The 18,704-nt window shown below is 46.2% G+C and overlaps 1 long non-coding RNA gene across 3 annotated transcripts in view; it reads left to right on the plus strand.

The window, feature by feature from the left end:
- The window catches only part of LOC115599061, a 46,578-nt gene that overhangs the window by 15,691 nt on the left and 12,183 nt on the right, over window positions 1–18,704 (plus strand). For 2 of the 3 annotated variants that reach the window (XR_003988118.1, XR_003988116.1), the window contains exon 3: window positions 7,397–7,485. This is a non-coding gene — a long non-coding RNA (uncharacterized LOC115599061). Of the gene's footprint in view, window positions 1–7,396; window positions 7,486–9,096; window positions 11,351–18,704 lie in introns of those variants that run through there. The other variant, XR_003988117.1, reaches the window with a different exon arrangement.

Genomic DNA, 18,704 nt, shown 5'->3' on the forward strand with positions numbered 1-18,704 from the left:
TGAGCTGCTGTAAGGCATTAAACATCTCTGCTGAGAACATGTCACTGTGTGTCTCATCTAAACCTGCACTATGTTACCCTTGGCTGGGATCCAGCAATGCAGTCACACATGTACTTGTACCACCCATGGCCTTCATAGTTCTATCTGTTGCTCTCAAGCTATAAGTGTCCCTCAAGCAGTTCAGGGATGGCTCCTGTCCAAGGTTATGTCATGTGGCAAAGCACAGGGCTGTGCCATGATGCAAGGACTGTTGGATAATCTCAAGCCCTTGGATGCAGGAGGAGTGTATGGGAAGCCAATGTTATTCAGTTGCCCTGGGTTCCCACCACAAACCAACCCTGGCTGTAGTCCACCACAGATGCCTGTGATGCTCCTTGCGTTGCCCCCTTGCAGTCTGTCAGGTAATGGTCAGTACAGTCATCTTTCAGGACCTGTCAAACTGGCTGATTTGTTTTTTCTGTTTAAAAGGATGGTGAAAAATGAGCCACATGGAGACTGTGAAAGGTGTTCCTGAGCTTTGGAGCTCACCTCGTATGACTAAAACAGCATTAACAAAACTGCATTGGAGAATTTATGTCCCCCTTTGTTCTGCATAGTAAAAGGCTTGATTATCCTGTAGAGAAGGTATCACTCTTGGTTGTTTGACTCTACCTCCAAGTCCATGATCAGTTTGGAGTCAGACAAGACATGCACAGAAACAAAAGATGAAGTGAAGTGCTCAGAGGTGGGACTGTGACAGACTGTAGTTCGAGATCAAAGCACAGCGAGGTGCTCCAGGAGGCTTGCTCAGAAAAGTTGGACACACATCATCTAGAGTGAGAAGTGAGATCTTGGAGAGATTGGTCTACTGAAATGAACAGGAACAGCTTCTGACAAGTTTCCAGCCTTGATAAACCAGGCTCTGAACTTTAGCACTAAACAGGAATAGCAGTAGCTTATGACTTTGTGCTCAAGACACTTACTCCGTTGCATGGCATTAATTCTTCAGTGTGATGATTACTCCTAAGACCTTCTGCCACGGCAGAGATCATGGCCAAGGGTGATGGCTGTCAAAGTTGCAAGTGAAACTGGACTGATGCCAGGTAACCTGCCAAGCAGGCAGTGTTCACATGGTGAGTACAGGAAGCTGTATGAATGGTGCTGCCTGTGCTCAAGGGAAGCCAGGCTAACCTCTTGCCAAAGCAGAGATTTCTTGTTCAGGTGCATGGCTGCTCTAGGTGTTTAAACCAGAAGCCATCCTTGAAATCCACATTGCTTGCAGCAAACCCTGGTTTGTAGATAAACAGTTTATGGTAGATACTCTGTTCTCATCTCGATTTCTGTTGTCCTTCCATTTCATTTTGCTTCTGTGTGTGGAGCGCTTTCACTGTTGATTTTGGGTTTTGATAAGGAAGAGTTCATAGGAACAGATGAAAGGTTCATAAGCTTCAACACCAGAACAGTAACTATTTTAGTCTGAATTGTCTGCTTTTGATTGAGACCTAATGACACTGGGGCTCAGGATATTTAGTAAATCAGGAGACTTTAAAATGTGCTAAACATGATGGCAGGTGCTGCTTTAAAGGGCAGAGTGCGTTTGTGCTGAGAGCATTTGGACTCTGGCTGCAACACTTACCAGCCCTGCTACGACTGATTGATTTAATGTGATGGTCACAGTGAGCTTCTGTGTGAGTGCAGAGCTGTCTGGCACATGTGGCTGTGCAGTGAGCAGGGACAGTGAGAGGAGGTCCCTCAGCTTCCAAGAGAGCACTGGAAGGTCGCTCTGAGACAACTTGAAGAAAAAAAGATACGCCAGAGAGAAAAGAGGTATGAAGGCTTGCTCTAGGCTTCGTGAACTCTGTTTTTAGATTCCTGAGATCCTGTTCTTGAGTCCTGCTGAGCTCCACATGATGTGCCCCTCTGGCCATGTTTGCCTTGGTGAGCAGAGAGGTTTTGTACCACAGAGCAGCGGAAACGTCGGCCCCGTGCGGCTCACGCCCTTGAAAGAATTTCTAGCTGAGTTCTTACCTTGGTGACTCATCCTGGCAGTCGTAGTGTCTCGTGTAAATGTCAACCTTTACTGAGTGTAACTCTAGATCTTTGTGAAGAGGACAGAATTAGACTCAGCCAAATGAAGAGTCCAAGGACCTTTGCAACCCAACACCAGAATGATTACAAGGTACATAAAGATCATGCTGTTGACACAAACCATAGTGACGACATTCTAGCATTACCTGAATAGTTGACATGGCTACAGAATTATGCTATATGCAGCACTGGGACGAATTTAACACAGGGTTAGGAAAGTATTAAAGCTGCATGGAGCCCTTTTGCTAGGTGTTTAGATCATGGAAAACCCATTCAATCTGTTTTAGGAACGAAATGAGCGTCTGCTGGATCTGAAATATACTGCATTATAAAGAGTGTGCAGGGGGGAGGAGAACTGTTTAAAACTTAGGCTTAAAAATGAGGCAGACCTGAACTGCAGCATCATATTAATGTACCAGCACATCTTTTACTTAGAAAACAGGCTCAAATACATACACAGGATAACAATCTTCAATCAGGAGGTGATGCATCTTGCAAGCTGTCTGCATGTACCTGATGGTGTTACTCATTTTCACAGAGGTGTTCAAGCTATGGCAGAGTCTGCTAGACCCTTGGGTATCTTGTGGCACCACCTTACATGGCTTAACAGTGATATCATCATAGGACTGCAAAGAGTGAGGCTTTCTCAAAGCCCCTTCTCAAAGTTCAGTCTAGAGCTGCATTTCTTCTGTGCCATATGGCTAAGTGGGGAAGTTGTCAGTTCAGTAGTGAGCTTTCTAGTTGTGAGTTACTTGGTGATGTGAATATTTGATTTGCAAGTGGCTTCTCTGATGCTCCTGGGGTGTGAACAGCAAGGCTGCTGTAGAAAGTGAGAAAAAAATATATTTTGTTTCTCTTTCCATGCACTAAGGATCCTGTTTTTTGACCAGTTAGATTGCAGAGAAATTTGTGGTAATTTGAAACTGTGGAATGATTTTTTTAAAAGAACTGTGCCTTGGATTGGGAGAAGGGCAGGTTTGCAATGGCCAAGATATGTTGAAAATAAGCAGAGCTCTATTTCAAAGGCTCATTTTATGTGCACTAGGAGTTTGAAACCAAGCAGGTGGGATATTAGATTTGTATCTCAAAACCTGTAAGGAATTCCCATGGGCATCTCCATACATGCTGTGCAGAAAGGCCAGAAAGTTATGCTGGATTTCAAGGACAGGGTCCCTCTGGGATTAGCAAAGACTTTCAAGCATGGAGATGGGCATGGCCATGGAAATGCACATCCTGTGCTTCATGCTTGAAACTCTTTGTTGAATTTAAGATGAGTTTGTCCATCGTAAAGAGCAGACTGTGGCAAGGGAAAGAACATCAGGGCAACATTAGCCTTAATATAGGAAAAAGCACCATAAGGAGTTAATAATGGAATTAGTTAAGATACATCCCTGATGAGATGGTGAGCATTTGCAAACACTCCCTGTGCATGGCTCCTGTGGCAGTGAAGTCTGTGGGATGTTGGTGTCCTTGGGCAGCGTGCAGGACTGCACGTGCTCGGGGGATTATGGCTTGTGGTGCATGTTGTAGTCATCTCAACATCTCTTCTTTCAAATCACCTTTTGATTGCCTTGAAGGTGCCCTGATCCAGCCCTGATCCAGGTCCCTCCTGGTGTGGCTCGAGGGCCGCCTAGTGGGGTGTGCTCCATGCAGCCTGGGGGACCCTTTCTAGGGAGTCAGGCTCTTCATCCAGTGGCTGGGAATGGCTCTCTGAGCCTGAATTAATTTTATCCCTTGTATTACATGCCACTTCTGAGTACAGCTGTTTCTCAGGGCTGGAAAATCCTGGCTTTATCTCCCCATATTTGGATAACAGCTGAACTGCCAGCAGATATTGGACACTTGACTCAAACTGGAGTTCCTAGAACCAAGTGACTAAATCCCTTTTTAATACCGACATTAAAGATTCCTCGAGCTTATTTTAAGACATGCTAAGCTTCCTCTTGAAATCATGAGGCTCCATACTTGTTAAAGTAAGTAGATTCATGTCAAACAGAGATCCTGGTCATTTGCTTCCTTTCTTCCCTATAAAAAGCCCCAGCCCTGCCCTACTTCTTTGCATGCCAGAGCATTACAAGAATGTGGAAGGATTTGGAGCCCTGGCTGCCTGACACATGGAGACTGGAGATCCTGGGGAGCTGAAGTGCATGAAGGCTCTGGAGCCCATGGCTGTAACCTGCAGGGTACACACAGATCTGAGTAAAGGCAGCACCCTGGGTGTCCTAATACACCTGCAGCCTGTGCTGTGTGTACCTTTGGCATCCCAGTTGCACATGCACATCCCACTGGCTGTGTTTGGTGGAGCTTGAGGGTCCTCTATGTGGAACCTAAGGACAAGTGTTGGTGCCATGGCAGGAATGGTATTTCAAGAACCTGGAAAGGACTGTTTCTGCAGTTAGGATGCTATACAGTAACAAAGCTAGAGGAAGTGATTTCCTGCAGGCTCTGGGGAAACCCCCACAGGCTCACTGTTCCATGGATTACCACTTCCTCAGTTAGTGCTTGGATGGAGAGATGGAACACTGGGGCAGTGCTGAGCTGCTCTGCTCTGGTACAAATCTATCAGCAAACTTGGTAGCCACACAGTGTCAGGAGCCAGCAACTTCCCCTACCTGTCCCAGCCCAGCTGTGCATGAGGAAGGGATGAATGGAATTCCAGCTTTTCTTTTCACTGCTGGCTGCTGGAGGATTTTTTCCTCATTCCCCCATGGATACCTGCAGTGAATAATGGAGCAGAGCCTCAGCTTTAACTCGTAAGTCAAGCCACAGTTTTGTTTTTGTGGGTTTTTTCTTTCTTTTTTGTTTGTTTGTTTGTTTTAGAGTAGAAAATATCACAGTATGCTATTCAGCCAGCACATAAATTCTCTGCTCCACCCTAGAACACAATGATGACTTTCCTGTGAGTCATAAGGCAGCTTCAGTTAACTAGGCCAAAGAAAGAAAGAGAGCAGTCTAGCCACCTCCAGGCTTCATGTGGGACACAACTTCCAAATGAGGTGAATGTGTGGTCCCAGCAGGCTCAGGAGAAATGAGAATTGTGTGGTCAGCACACGGAGCTGTGTGTGACTCACAGCTTTGCTATCCCAGGCTCCAGCCCTGACTTGCTGTCCCTGCTGTCAGTGCCTGCACTGTTACATTTGCACTTTCTGCAGCAAGTTCTGATTCCTGCTGTCCCCAAAGCAGACCTATTACATGTGCCCCTCCATCCTTGTGGATAAGGAATTTTTGTGAGCAGCACTTTATAACTTGTGACTGCTATAGCATCTAGCGTAGCATGGGATGTCATTAATATACTAGTAACCACCAAAATGGAAAAAGAATCTTTTCTCTCCCAGATCCTCTTTGTTTCACTTGGCTGATTAACTTAGTTTTAGTAGGGCAAAAGAGAAAGTGTGTCCTCAGATGGGGAAACATTGAAATGGGATGTCTATGGCCCCATAGAAATAACTAAGTTGTACTCAGAAGCAAGCAGGAATCTGGTGTAGCTCTGCCAGAGCCTGCATAATATTTTTCTCCAGTGCTATACAAAGCAGTGTGATTCTGCTATAGCTTCTGTCATCTCCTGTCCCCCAGGTGTGCCCTGGATGGCTGTCCCACAGCATATTCTGCCTGGTGATCTGGTGCTTCTGCCATATAGCCCTGTAATGTCATCAAAAGTGCTGGGTCCAGAAGGGAATTGAAGCTGCCCTGGACTCGTGTCCCACAGCATGCAAGGTCCCTGGGCTGGCTGTGCTCTTGCTGAGCAATGGAGAAGCTGCAGTGGACACGGAGGTGACTGTCTGAGCTTCATGCCCTGGCCCTGGCACCTTGTTTGATCTCTAGTGCCATGAAAGCTGCTTCCAGCTGTACAGGAATAGCAGCACATGCTCCTCCAGGCACCTTATTGTCTCCCATCTGTGCTCACGGTGAATTCTGGCCTAAAAATCTTGTACTGGTTCAGCTCCACCAGCGTTGCTCAGCTGGGCTCATGTTTGTAGGGATCCATACTGGGGCTTCTGCCACTGCCTGGGCTGCCCCCGTGCCAGTGGGCAAAGCTGGAGCCAGTGGGTGAGATCTGAACTTGTACAATTAAACAAGAAACCCAGGAGCCCCCTGGAGCCTCCTGGAGACTGTTTGCTTGAGGGAAGCATTATTTAAAGCTCTCTCATCTCTGGTTTCACTGACATGCCAGAGGATGTTTTTAGCTCATTGCCTCCTGACAGAGGAGTCTGTCTGAGCCAGCAGGGAGACAGCCTCATGGCCTCATGTTGGTGGTGTCAGGATCCGACCAGAAGCACCTTCCCTGGGCTGTCAGGCCAGTGCTGTGTGATTCCCCTGAGGGGTCTGGGGTAGGCACAGGGTCAGCTGCTGATCCTCAGAGATGGGTGACACCAGCTCCCTTTGCACTGCTGCTGTAGGGCTGTGAGGTGGGCAGGCCTGGGATCAGGCAGGAGAGCATCTTACGGACGGGGATTTTGGCCACCTTCTGCTCATACTGGGGCAGGGCTCTTCCCTCTCGTGTCACCTGAGAAGCTGAGTATCTCCAGTGACTTCTTTTGAAGTGCTGCTGGAGCAGGGTGTTAATGCTGTGTGGTGTGAGAGGAGCAGGGGGATGCAGTTGGCACTGATGCCAACATGAAGATTTTCAGTCATTTTCAGTCATTTTGGCCTTTCATGGCTCTTGCAGAGGCCGGAGGGCTGCTGTGCAGTGGGCAGAGCTGGGGTGTCTTTAAATACTTTCAATTCTACATCCAGTCCCTGTCTCTGAGCAATTCCCCAGATAAGCTGGGGGCAGCTTATCCAGGAGAGAGTCTGAGTCTATACCAGCAGCTCTGGTTCCCCCAGCAGGGCTCATGGTACTGATCCAATGGTATCACCAAGTCTGGAGGAGCTGCAGTGGTCAGGGTTCTGCCATCCCCTTGCATGGGCTGCAGTACCAACACAAAGCTCAGAATAGGGACCTACCTACTGCACTGTAAAACATGGTGAAACAAAAAACCTATTCCAGACTCTGAGCTTTTACACAAAGCCTAAATCATTCATGAAAAGTGCAAATAATCTGAATACTGCTAAAAACTGTCATTTAGTTGGGTTTGTAGAAGTAAGGTGTGGACTCTGAAGCAGTAAAAAAATGCCAGTTCCCTAAACCATTATTATTCAGGTTGCCTAAATTAAGCCATCACTCTACAGTCAAAGGAAGCTTTTTATAGGGAAATAATTGCACAACACCCAAAACATTTCCTAGAAAATTGAGCTGGCAAGAAGTGTTGCATAAACTTAAATAACTTGCACAGATGTTTCTTGAATGAAAAACAAATGTCTTAGTCTAACGATTCCTTTCTCTCTCTAGGAATCATCAAGACCAAACTGTTCAAGCTCTCACAAACACCTCTTACAACAGTGACATATGCCATACCCTGTGTCCAAGGAGGAGAAAAGGTTAGTTTAAATGAATAGAAATGGTGTGTGGGCTTCCAAAAGTGCTATGTGCCTGCTTTATTCTCAGCAGCTTTGTTCTGGAGGAGCCATGGGCTATACAACCCAAACCCCAGCAGGAAACATGATCAGTTCTATTTTAACTATGTGGACAGCATTTGATATGGAAGCAGCTGGTGTCATGCGAAGCTGAGGGCCTGTCAAGCAACCCGAGCACATTGCTAAAGCAAATATGTTCATTTCTACCCAAAGGCAATCTGGAAAGCCAGGCCTGCTTTTAGCTTGCACTTGGCTCAATATAAATCAGAGCTTCAGCTTTGTAACCGTAGATGTGCAGTGCCCAAACTCTCAGATTTTAGAAAAGTGAGGCATGACTTTTTTTATTTTCCTCATCCCATATTGCATCCATGCTCGTACAGACCTGTTACTGTTTACAACTGGTGGAAAAGCTTTTTGGTCTTGCTCTCTGTTCCCCTCCCGTGAGAAGGTTTTCTACAGTGCAAAGTTTATCAAATGAAAGCCAGCAGTGCTCTGAGCCTAAGCTCCTGGTGGTCTCTTGGTCTCCTAGGCATCATGCTGGTTGCTCAAAAGTATAACTAGGCAGTGATCTCAGTGAGTGCTCAGATTGCTGTCTTTTTGTCAGCTGAGACATAAACTTCCTGGGTAGAAAGACCCTAAAAATACAGCAGAGCTTGAATTTTCTGTCTATAGGAGAGTAACAGAGATAATGTATCTTCTGGACTCTGTTTCAAGAGTTCTGTAAGCAAGCTGGAAAGTCTCAGAAAAACTATACTGTTAAGTTCTTAATTGCTGGAAAGTCTCAGGAAAACCATACTGCCTAATGCTCTGGAAACACTTCACCCACCCGTGTTCAGTCCTGAACAAGGCAGTGTCCAGATGGCTCTGAACTCCACCTAGTGAGCACTGGAACCTGCAGCAGCTCTGGCACTCAGCAAGGGGTTGTCCCTGGGCAGCTGTAGCCTTTGGAAATTAAGAAATGATAATATAAAGACGTGTGCAGTGCAAGGCTTTGTCTCTGCCTGCCCTCCCTGCAAAAAAAACCCCAAAACCAACTTGCAAAAGAAAGCTGGGAAGCCCCAAACTCCTGTCCATACCAGGCCCTTGTTTTCACTCCACTCTGGATTAGCTCTACAGGTAATGTGCAAGATGTTTATTGTTCCCTGGGGCTTTGGGTCCTGCAAAGCTGGGGTAGGGGAAGAGGTTACTGCCCCAGCTCTGCCCATTGCTTGAGGTTCCCCTCTGCTGCTGCCTTGTTGCAGGGGGAGTCACCAGAGTGTCCTGCCTCCTGGGCTGCTGCAGAGAAATATCCAGGGAATGTGTTTTTCTGGCACATGATGGTAGCTTTGGGTTAGTTTGCTGAACAGTGAACTTTTGTGGCTGCAAATGATGTGCTGTTAGAGGATCAGAGCAGTCTGAGCTGCTGGGAGGTGCAGCAGGGGGTGAAAGACTAAATCCAAATTGCATGCCTGTGGTTCTGGTGACCTCCATTATGTACAGTTCCCTAGTGCTATGAAAAGACTCTCACTGAGAAGATGAGATATTTTGTGGCTGCTTTCTTCCCTGTGGCGTCTCTATCCCTTCTTTCTTTTTAAGCTGCCTGCAAGCTGTGCCTTGGATGAGGTTGTGGAGCCCAGATGAACAGTTGAGCCCACATCTCAGCTGAGTGTTCTGTGGACTGTTTGCAACTTCTCTGAACCCAGGACACTAAATGAAGTTCTTGCAAAGTACTTCATTAATGAAGTGAGATGTTCAAGGGGGCAGAGCTCATCACAGCTTCACCCCTTGTACATGTGCTGTGGAGCCAGGATGCCCTCTGGTTGGCAGTGGGCTCCTCTCTCTCTTTGGAAACCACAATCTTCCTGGGTTTCTCCTTGGTGCCAAGGTAAGAGAAGCTCTCACAGACAGGATGACTGAGGCAAGCACACTGTGGGGTTGGAGCTCCTAGTTTGCCAGGATGTTCAAGTGACCACCCTCGACAAGCCTCCAGGTAAGAGCAGAGCTCAATGTGCCAGAAGGGAGAAAGCTGCTATATGAAACAAAAAATCATATCCCTGCCTCTCCTCCCCACCCTCTGAAAAGCCCTCATGTAACCTGAGAACCTGATTAGTATGCTAGAAATTAAAGTGTTACTCACCTCTCTAAGCCATCAGTTTGGGTTTTGGAGGTCTTGCTGCCAGCAGCTTGAGTCAGCACTGAGTCTTGCAGTGGAAAGTCTCCTCCCCACTGACTCCCCTCTGAGGACTGAAGGCTGTCTGGGGTGGTGGGTTACATTTCTAATGTTCAGATCCCTGCTTGTGAGTGATGGCATGGTGGGAATGTCAGCTGTATGTGAATGAACTGCAGAAATTTATTCTCTGCAGTCTGCTTCAAAGTCAACAGAGCAGCACCATTAGCTGGAACAAAGCAGGTCCATTCTTGTGAGATACAACAGTCACCAGATCTGCAGTTGCTTTTCATTTATCATGCTAGTAGTCCTGCGGGCTGGAAAGGTGCCAGGCCAGGTCAATTGTGACTCTCGGCATTGAATGAGAGCCAAGAAAGAGAAATGCAGCAAAAAAACTTAATTAGAAGCTGGGCTCTCTTCTACAGGTCTGGAATGTAAAGAATTTCCTATTCACTTGAGAAATAAAGAAAACCTGAGCTTTTTCCCTCTTCCCAAATGCTGAGGAATGCAGAGGGATAGCTTGGGTCTGGTAGAGCCAGAGTACAGTCTTGCTGACTTGAACAGCTCCTCCACAGCATTCTCCAGACTTGGTAGAAGAGCTGTGTAAAGCTCATGGGAGCTGTACTCATGTCCTGATGATGGCAGAAGCCCAGTGCCATTATGTGCCTAAATTTCCAGGAAATTGCATTATTTAGTGAAGTGTTGGATGGGGGAGGAGCTGAGGCGAGGGTGTTTTTGAAGTGCAGGGTAGTGCCTCTACCCAGTGTTAGTGCAGCAAGTTTATATGAATATTCCTGTGCTCTAAAACACCAGATAAAAGCTTCTTTGGAGGAATTGCTTTGTGTAGATACATGAAGGATAGGAGGGGAAATCCTTAAACAAAGATGCATGTTGAAAGTGTCCAACAAACAAATTGGATCTTGTCTTCGTGGTAGAGCACTTCCACAGCTGGAGACCAAAGAGCTGAGACCCTTCAGTCTTGGCATTTGCCAGTCCTCATCAGTTTTGTAACCATGAGAAGAACCCAAAGAAAGCTTTGCTGCTTTGCAAAGCCCTGCCCAGGAGTTTAAGGTACACAGAATTACCTTTCATGGGGTTTTGGAGGTCTTCCCCAGATTCCCAGTTTGAAAATATGACTTACAGTTGGGTTTCCTGCAGGCACAAGCTCCTAATTTTTTTCATTCATGCTGAGTGCCAGAAGCTGTGAGAAAAGGTATGAATTACTTTTGGCCTCTCTCCTGGCACTGTTATTAATGGCTGTATCATCTTTTTTGTCTTACTGCAAATTATATCAAGGCCATCCCGAGGACATCCCCTGTAGCACAGACCGTGGTGTAGGGATGCTGTGGGAGATTCACCTGCTTCCTTTGGCTGTATTTTGCCTCAGAGGTTCTCATCTATTCTTGGAAACCCCTGAGGAAGAGGTCTTGAACTTCAGGAGCACTGCTCTCCCCCTTCTGTGGACAAGCAGCTCTACCATAGGTCAAGGGGATTTATTCAGATCCCCAAGCTAGACCATCCAGCCCAAGGAATTTAAACTATTATTCACCTCTTGATTATCAGATGAACTTCTGTCACTGGTTTGAATGCAGGGGTAATGGGTAGAGACTGACTATTCCAGCCATCTTAAACCCTTCCCAAAATGGAAAAGCAGCTGGTGCAAAGGCTGCAAATTCTGGGGCCTTTCTTCTTCAAGTGGTGACATTTCAATTCATAGCACATCAAGCTCTGAGACAGAGAAGTACTGGGTTTTTTGTTTGGTTGGTTTGGTTTTGGTTTTTTTGTAGTGGGTTTTTTGTGGGGTTTTTTGTGTGTGTGTGTGTTTTGGTGGTTTTTTTTTGTTTGTTTTTTGGTTTTTTGTTTTTTTTTCAAGGGGGTTTCTGAATGGAGAAATGTAGGTGACAAATGGTCTTGGACTTCAGGGGCTTTAAGTCACACAAATGGTGTCATTGCCAGGTGTCCCAGCCTGCCTGTGGTCCAAAGGCAGAGGAAAGCCTGCAAGTGTGTGTGCTGGGAGGGTCCCCAAGCCCTCCCTCCTATCTTCTCCCCACTGAGGTCTCCAAGTGGGTGGTAACATCAATAGACTCAGCCAAGTTTGGCTGAGTGTACTTAGTCAAACCTGTCTGAAAATGAACTCACCAGTAGACTCAGCCAAGTCTGATGGATTGAACTTAACCAAGCCTGCCTGAGTACAGCAATTTTTGGGCTGCCTCTATCTTTGATAGTGCATTGCTCCAAATCCACATTTGGTTTGGTACAATTCCTCTGGCTTCAGGGGAGCAAGGCAGGTTTAGGTGAGGGGTGTGTTTATACAGCAGGACACGTGGCCTTTCTCCTGCCACTGCTGGTTGTGCTGCTGAAGAGCTGATCTTCTCACTGAGCCAGACAGATTCTTATTGCGGGTACTCTGGTGTAAATTCAGATTATCTCTGATGATGTTAGGCAAAAAATCTACCAAATTATGCTGGCACATATTTGTAGTCTTCAAGGGGACCAAGCAAGTGTGGTGGAAAAGGACTGCAGATGAAGAGGAGTAATTTGGAAGGGTGTAATTACACAACAAACGTGGCACTGCTGGCAGATGTCCTCAATCATCTGTCGGTATTAACTTCTGAAAGCAACTTAGCAGAGGTGCCAGCTTGCTCTCCACATGTGAATCCCAGGAGCAGCATTTTAGTGGGGAGACTGAGTAGCCTCAAATTAAAGTTCACTCCCAGTGTTGCACTGGAGATGTTACTGTATGATGCCTCGAGGCATCCTCTTACTGGATGATCTTGCACCTCTGCTTTCTGGCAGCATTCCCTTGGGTTTAACTTCAAGCATTTTGACATATCTGATATATTTTCCACTGTAACTTAAACCTCTGCCAGTCTGGGTTGTACAGACTTGTCTATAGGCAATTTGAGGAGTGGTGGGCACAGCTGGATGTTTGCCAGTCCTGGGTAGAACACTTACCCTGGTATCTCTAGAGACAGTGTACTCACTTGCCCCCAACTTGGGACCTAACAAACCTCTGCAGGCTGCATCATGATACAGCCCCACAAAATACACCAAAATTGCATGTGAATTTCCTCCATGGATCATTGGTAAAGTTTTATGCAGGTAGAACTGTGGTATTTCCAGAGAGGGGTGTTTTACCCTGGCCTCTCCCTCAGCAACCCACTTGCTAGAGCAGGAAAGATTTTATTCATTGTGATCTCCTTCCATTTCCCATCACGACAGGGGCTCTTACAATTGACTTTTCCCTTTGGTACTTAAGAGACAGAGTCAGTTAAATGATTAGATCAGGGACTTTTCCTTTGGGTGAGCCTCAGCCAGAGATGGGCAGAACACATGCAGCATGTGGATCGCCTGCCCTTGTGCCGCCCAGGCGTTCTGTTTTTAGCTCTGGCAGAAGCTCCCTCTGCATGTTCAGAATTCCATCCCAACAGCTGCAGCTCTCTCGATGGCCACACAAGCACCTCTGGCTCTCAAGTTTGCAGTTCTCAATGCCCAGAAGCAAGGACATTTCAAAATCACATGGCCTCTGCTCAGTCAGGAATATTCTACCTGCCTTCTCTGTATGGCACAGCACTTTTATCAGTGTTTGGTGACTGGTGTGAAACTTCTCTTCTGGCTGAACAGGAGGTGAAATGCTTAGGGCAGAACACAATTGTCAGTATAAATAATTCTCTGGAATGCAGTGGAAATAGTTTTCATACAAAGCAGATGAAGTCGGCTCCAGAAAAATAATATTCTCCCGTGTCAAAGCAGTCCCTGGGAGCTGCTGTCTCCAGGTCAGGTCTGGATACAAACTGAGCACCTTGAAAAGACAGCAGTCGTGTTTCCAGTCCCTCAGGTCACTGGCTGCAGTGGTCTCAGCCCTGGCAGGGGGGGGGCAGGTCCCTTGTCCCCACGGTGGGCAGACATGTCCCAGCACTCAGCCTTGCTGCTGCCCAGCCACCTTGTCACAGGGCAACACCTTCCCTGTCAGGGCATCTGGCATCTTCCTCCCTGGGATTTGTCACCTCCAGTCCAGCTGAGGGTGTCCTGAAGGTTGGGGTGGCTTGGCTGGATGGTGTGAGGAGGAGGGTGGCTGAGGAAGGCCCCAGGGTGTGGGAAGGTAGCTCTCAACAGCATGAAGGGTGGGGGGTCCTGAGCCTCCAGCAGTGCTTTCAGTGGAGGAGCTGGATGAGAGCAGGCTGGGTTTTTTGTCTGGATTTTATAAATGCGACTGGTTCTGTGTGTTCTGAAGTGTAAATTGGTGTTTAGGAAAAGCACTTGGTGCAGTTCTCTCTGTGACTGCTGGGTTTATGAGCTCCAGAAGCCATACTCCTGGGTCAGGAGCTAGAAGTAGCTAACAAAACTAAAAGCTAAAAGCTAAAAGCACCTTCAGCCATTAAAGTAAGTGTCTGTCTCTGGTTTTATCACGCTCTTTGCTTTGAGAGGGGCATTTTTTCTGATTTTGTACAGCATTAAGGACTGTGTCAGCAAGGATTTGCTTGTGATATTTTCCATGTAAATAATTTTTGTCTAAAACCCCACTTATCCCTAAACTGCCACAGGAGACCCTCAAGCAGATGAAGGATTTTAATTCATGCCAGATATTAATTTATCAAGTCACTGTCTTTTGCTATGCCTGTGCTTGCCTGACAGCATCCAGCAGGCAGCAGGTGGCACCAACACTCTGTGCCTGCTCAGGAAAACCCCAGGTAACTTCAGCAGAACAACTTCCAACTTGTAACTGAGCAGGTGAAATATTACTGAACATTTAAGCTGCAAAATTAAATCTATAGCAGAGATGGTTTTGCGGATTTATTTTCTACATAAGCAGCTTCATAGGCAGCTGGTGGCTGTAAATCCTCCTGCAACTGTCCTTTCCATCTTGGTTGCCCTGCTGCAGTGATTTGTAGCCAAACAAACATAAAATCTGATTTCTGCTTCAGACACAGCTGCCCATCACCCAGGTGGGCACAGAGAAGCTGCCTCTGGGGCTGGGATAGGTGGCAGCTTGGGAAGTCTCAGGAAGGGATGAGCTTCCCTTCCTCAGCTCCCCTGGCCAGGACCATGGGTGGGAATGTGACAGCAATAACCAGGTATTTCAGCCCCTATTTTAAGCCTCCATATGGCTGTGCTGAGGGAGGGCAAGTGCCTCAGCACAATGAGGACACTTACAGCTCAGTTTGGGGAATGGTTTCCATTGATGCTGCCTGTATCAAACCCTGATGCAGCAGCTAATGAAAACTTCAGCCCTCTCAGTGATGGTGTGTGCCATTTCCATTGAAATTCTTGCCACTGACTTTGCAGTCTGGGGATCTCAGCAGGGACACCAAATGTTGCTGGTGTCCCTGCTGAGGGTATCAGGCTGCCCCCTGCTCAGAATCCTCAATCCATTGCCTAAGAAGCATCAGCACTGGAACTTCTCTATTGCAGAGCCTGGACAAGAAATGAAATATTCAAGAGCTAGAGCAAGGGAAGGGAGTTGAAAGAGAAGTCAGGAGATGAAAGATAGAAGGAGAGGACAGATGAAAACACAATCATTAATTGGGTTGATGTTGAATTGCTCTTCCTGTCTCCTGGCTGCAGCAGAGTGCAAAAGCTCCAGGCATGGCTCCTGTTTGCTATTTAACAAGGGTATCTGTATGTACAGATGCTTTACCTTGGGCAAGCTTATGGAACTATGAGTAAAAGCTTTTAAGCTGTCAGCTCAAATCTGCCCAAGCCAGCAGTGAGCAAAGCTGTGGGACACGTGGCCTGGCTTCACAGCCGCTCATGGCCTCTCCCTGAGTGTCTTTACCACCACCTAAATTTCTGCTGGCTGTCTGTTCATGCATCTCTCCTTCTGACCCTGTGTTTGTGATTCTGGATGTGCTCCTGAGCTGTGCAAGTACCTGGGATGAAGATGCTGTGGGCTGGTGCCTTGCCAGGGGGCAGGGATTGCTTCTCCCATGGGCTGCGGGCACTGTCCTGGATCCAAGAGGGATCAGAGCACAGGAGGAATCAAAGTGTTCACAGCACAGGAAAATAGATTGATCTTCTGAGGGCTTTGAGTACCCAAGTCCATTAGAGTTTCCTGGAAAATATTAACTCAGATTCATGCTGGCATACTTTGGAAGCATTTTTAAATGAAGTACCAAAAGAATCAATGTATTGCAAGACTCCCAGCATGTAATTCTGAACCCATTAGGAGATTTGTGCTAATTTGAAAAGATTCTTTCTTTTTTAAACATTGCTTTGAATGTATTTGGAACTTGTGTATCTGGCAGAGAGGGAACAATTAAGTCAAAGGGAAGATTACATTGTGTTACTTTAATTGTGATAGATTGAATCATTTGCTGAAAGAAAATATCTACAAAGAGTAGCTAAATGCAGAAGCAGAAATGAAAATTGGTCTCAGCTGTTTCAGTCCCTATGATAAATGAATATTTAGGTAATGCATTCCTCCTCATACCTTGATAATACTGTGGGCCCACAGTGCATGAATTAATTCCACTTAGAACTGCACTGAGATTATCTCTGAGCTTGTGTAAGCACAAGGAATCAACCTTTACTCTCAGGTCCTGTGTGTATTCATTTATACTTCTATGATTTTAAAGCTGCATAAGGGAGAGGAGAAACATCTCTGGCTGGATGCATTGCCCCAGTGTCTACTGTAATTCAGAGTCCAGACAACTGTCAGGAAGGAGCACATGGAAAAAAAAATTATTTTTAGTCACCAACACATGTGGGGCCAAGGAGGTGGAAATGTGTTAATTGTTTGTGGGAGCAAGGAAATTTTTCCCATCTAGCCCAATGCTCAGAAGGTATTAATTCACTGGTGAAATTAATTACTTTTGTCCTCAGAAAATTAGACGAGTGGTAGGCAAGTGATGAATTTATTAAAGCTGTCCTTTTTCAAGATTTAAACTAAATCTAGTTAGTGAACTATATAACAAGTTCTCCGACTGTCATTTTTGTGGCTTGGCATTACCTGGAAGCATGGTGTGTGACTTCTGAGCCCCTGGGGGTCCCCATCCCAGCAGGACAGTCAGCTGCATATTCTGGATGCCTCAAGGGACTAGAAGGTACAGAAAGAAGCACAGCAAACATATAGGCTGTCTTATGCCACCATGCTTATTGTTACCTCCCTTCAGGGTGTATCATCTATCTCTAAGCTATCCCAGTTCCTATTCCAGCCCATCAGATGCTGGCAGCTGCTCTGCTCTGTCATTTCTGCCTCCAGAATGGGGGTGACAGTGCTAAATGCTGCTGGAGATGCTGGATGGTTTGTGTGAAGCTGAATGGCATTTTGTCCAGCAATTGATGTTTTGCTGTGAAAGAATCATAAGTGCAAAGGTACAGCAACAGCTTTTGCTTCTAATTGAAGCTGCATGTGGAACCTGTGGAGCTCTTGGGACTATGGAAACAAAGCTGCAATGTAGGTTTTTAAATCTGCGTGCTGTGGTAGCAAAGCCATGAGGATTTGAGGCTAATATTGGCTGTTAACTGAGCTGTGTGGCTTGGGAAACTGGAATAATCTCAGTTGCTCTCTGAACCTTCTCCTTCTGATGCAGAACTTCACTGAAGGGTGTCCTGCTCCATTCCCTACAGCTGTGGGGATTTTTTGTTGCTGTGCAGAGGAATTCTCCTTTGAATCTTGGTCGCTCCCTTGGTGGGCATACTGAAGCTTTTCAAGGTTTTTTGGTTAGGATTTAAATTGTTCATTTTTGCAGAAGGATGGCTGCTGAGATGGTGCAACCTACATGCTGAGTGGTAGAGTACAAGGATGGATTTTATACAGCCTTAATAATTTGCTTTGAAAGGAGTGTTCAGTCTAGAAAAAAAATCCTTAGAGGCCTTTTAACTAGAAACCCAGCAATTTATATGAAAATTAATGCTTTTATCTGAAGTTATTTTAGTATAGTGTTACCTAAAGCTGACACTGGGATGTGAACAACCTGAGGTGAGAAGGAGTTGTCAGAACCTGGTTTTCCACCAGCTTTTGACTGGTGCCAAGGGGGGTGGACATGGGAGGTGGGCACAGGCCAGGCCAGTCCTCAGGAGGTTGGTTTGTGCTGCAGAAGTGGCTCCTTGCACTGGTGGTGGATGCTGATAAGTAGTGGGATGAGGTTTTCAAGGAGCAAAAGACTCATTTCATTGCATAGTGTAGAAGTTTGTTTACTTTCTAGCTGGGTAGAAAATGTCAAAGCACATTCAGATCCAGACACCAGGATCTGCAAGAAGCAGAGGAAGCAGTGGGAGTGAAAGCAGGTCTAAGGAATCAGGTATGGAAAAACAAAGTGTGTGAACATGGATTAGGAAGGACTAACAAGGATCATCTGAAGGGTGCATGGCACCTTTCAGTGCTGGTTTGACTACCAGCAAAGGTCTATGGAGTGGTCAGCAGACATCTTAGCAGGATCAAAGCCTTGTTTTTAAATCTGTTTCAGTGCCAGTGTTTGAAGCTAGAAATAGCAGAGGCATAGCAGGAGCACCATATGGTGAGCATGGTCCTCTCCAAGACAGGTTTGGAATGGGGGTCCAGGCTGCCTGCTCTGTTCAGGTGATCTCATTTCAATGCTGAGCATTGAGTTTGCCACCAGATGAAGGCTTCAGCTTTTAGCATAAACACAGAGCTAACTTGATTGTGTTAAAGGTGGCATGCGAGTAATACTTGCCTCAGGGACCAGTTCCCTTGCTTTAAAGGTAAAACAAATTAAGGCAATGTAAAAGGTTGACACGTATTCCTGAGGATCAAATTTGAGAAGCAAATTTGACATACTTAATATAAAATGTAGATGGCAGTAATTTGCAGGATCTCTGGTCATCTAAAGCGTTTCTGCTGGTCTCTATCTGTACTATGTACTGAAACATTAGCTTCCAAAACCCACAGATAAAGTGAGCAGGAAACTAATTTCTATTGATTTCAGCCCTGGCTGGGTCTGTTGAGTGGGGGAAAAAAAAAGTTAAATTACATTTTGGCTTGCACATCAGCCCAGACATACCAGGCTCCTGCCTGCTTCATTGATGGCTCCACACCACGTCTGCTGCCTCCCCCACAGCTACCTGGGCTCTGGCA

Source organism: Calypte anna, chromosome 13, assembly GCF_003957555.1.
Source record: "Calypte anna isolate BGI_N300 chromosome 13, bCalAnn1_v1.p, whole genome shotgun sequence".
Lineage (NCBI taxonomy): Eukaryota > Metazoa > Chordata > Aves > Apodiformes > Trochilidae > Calypte > Calypte anna.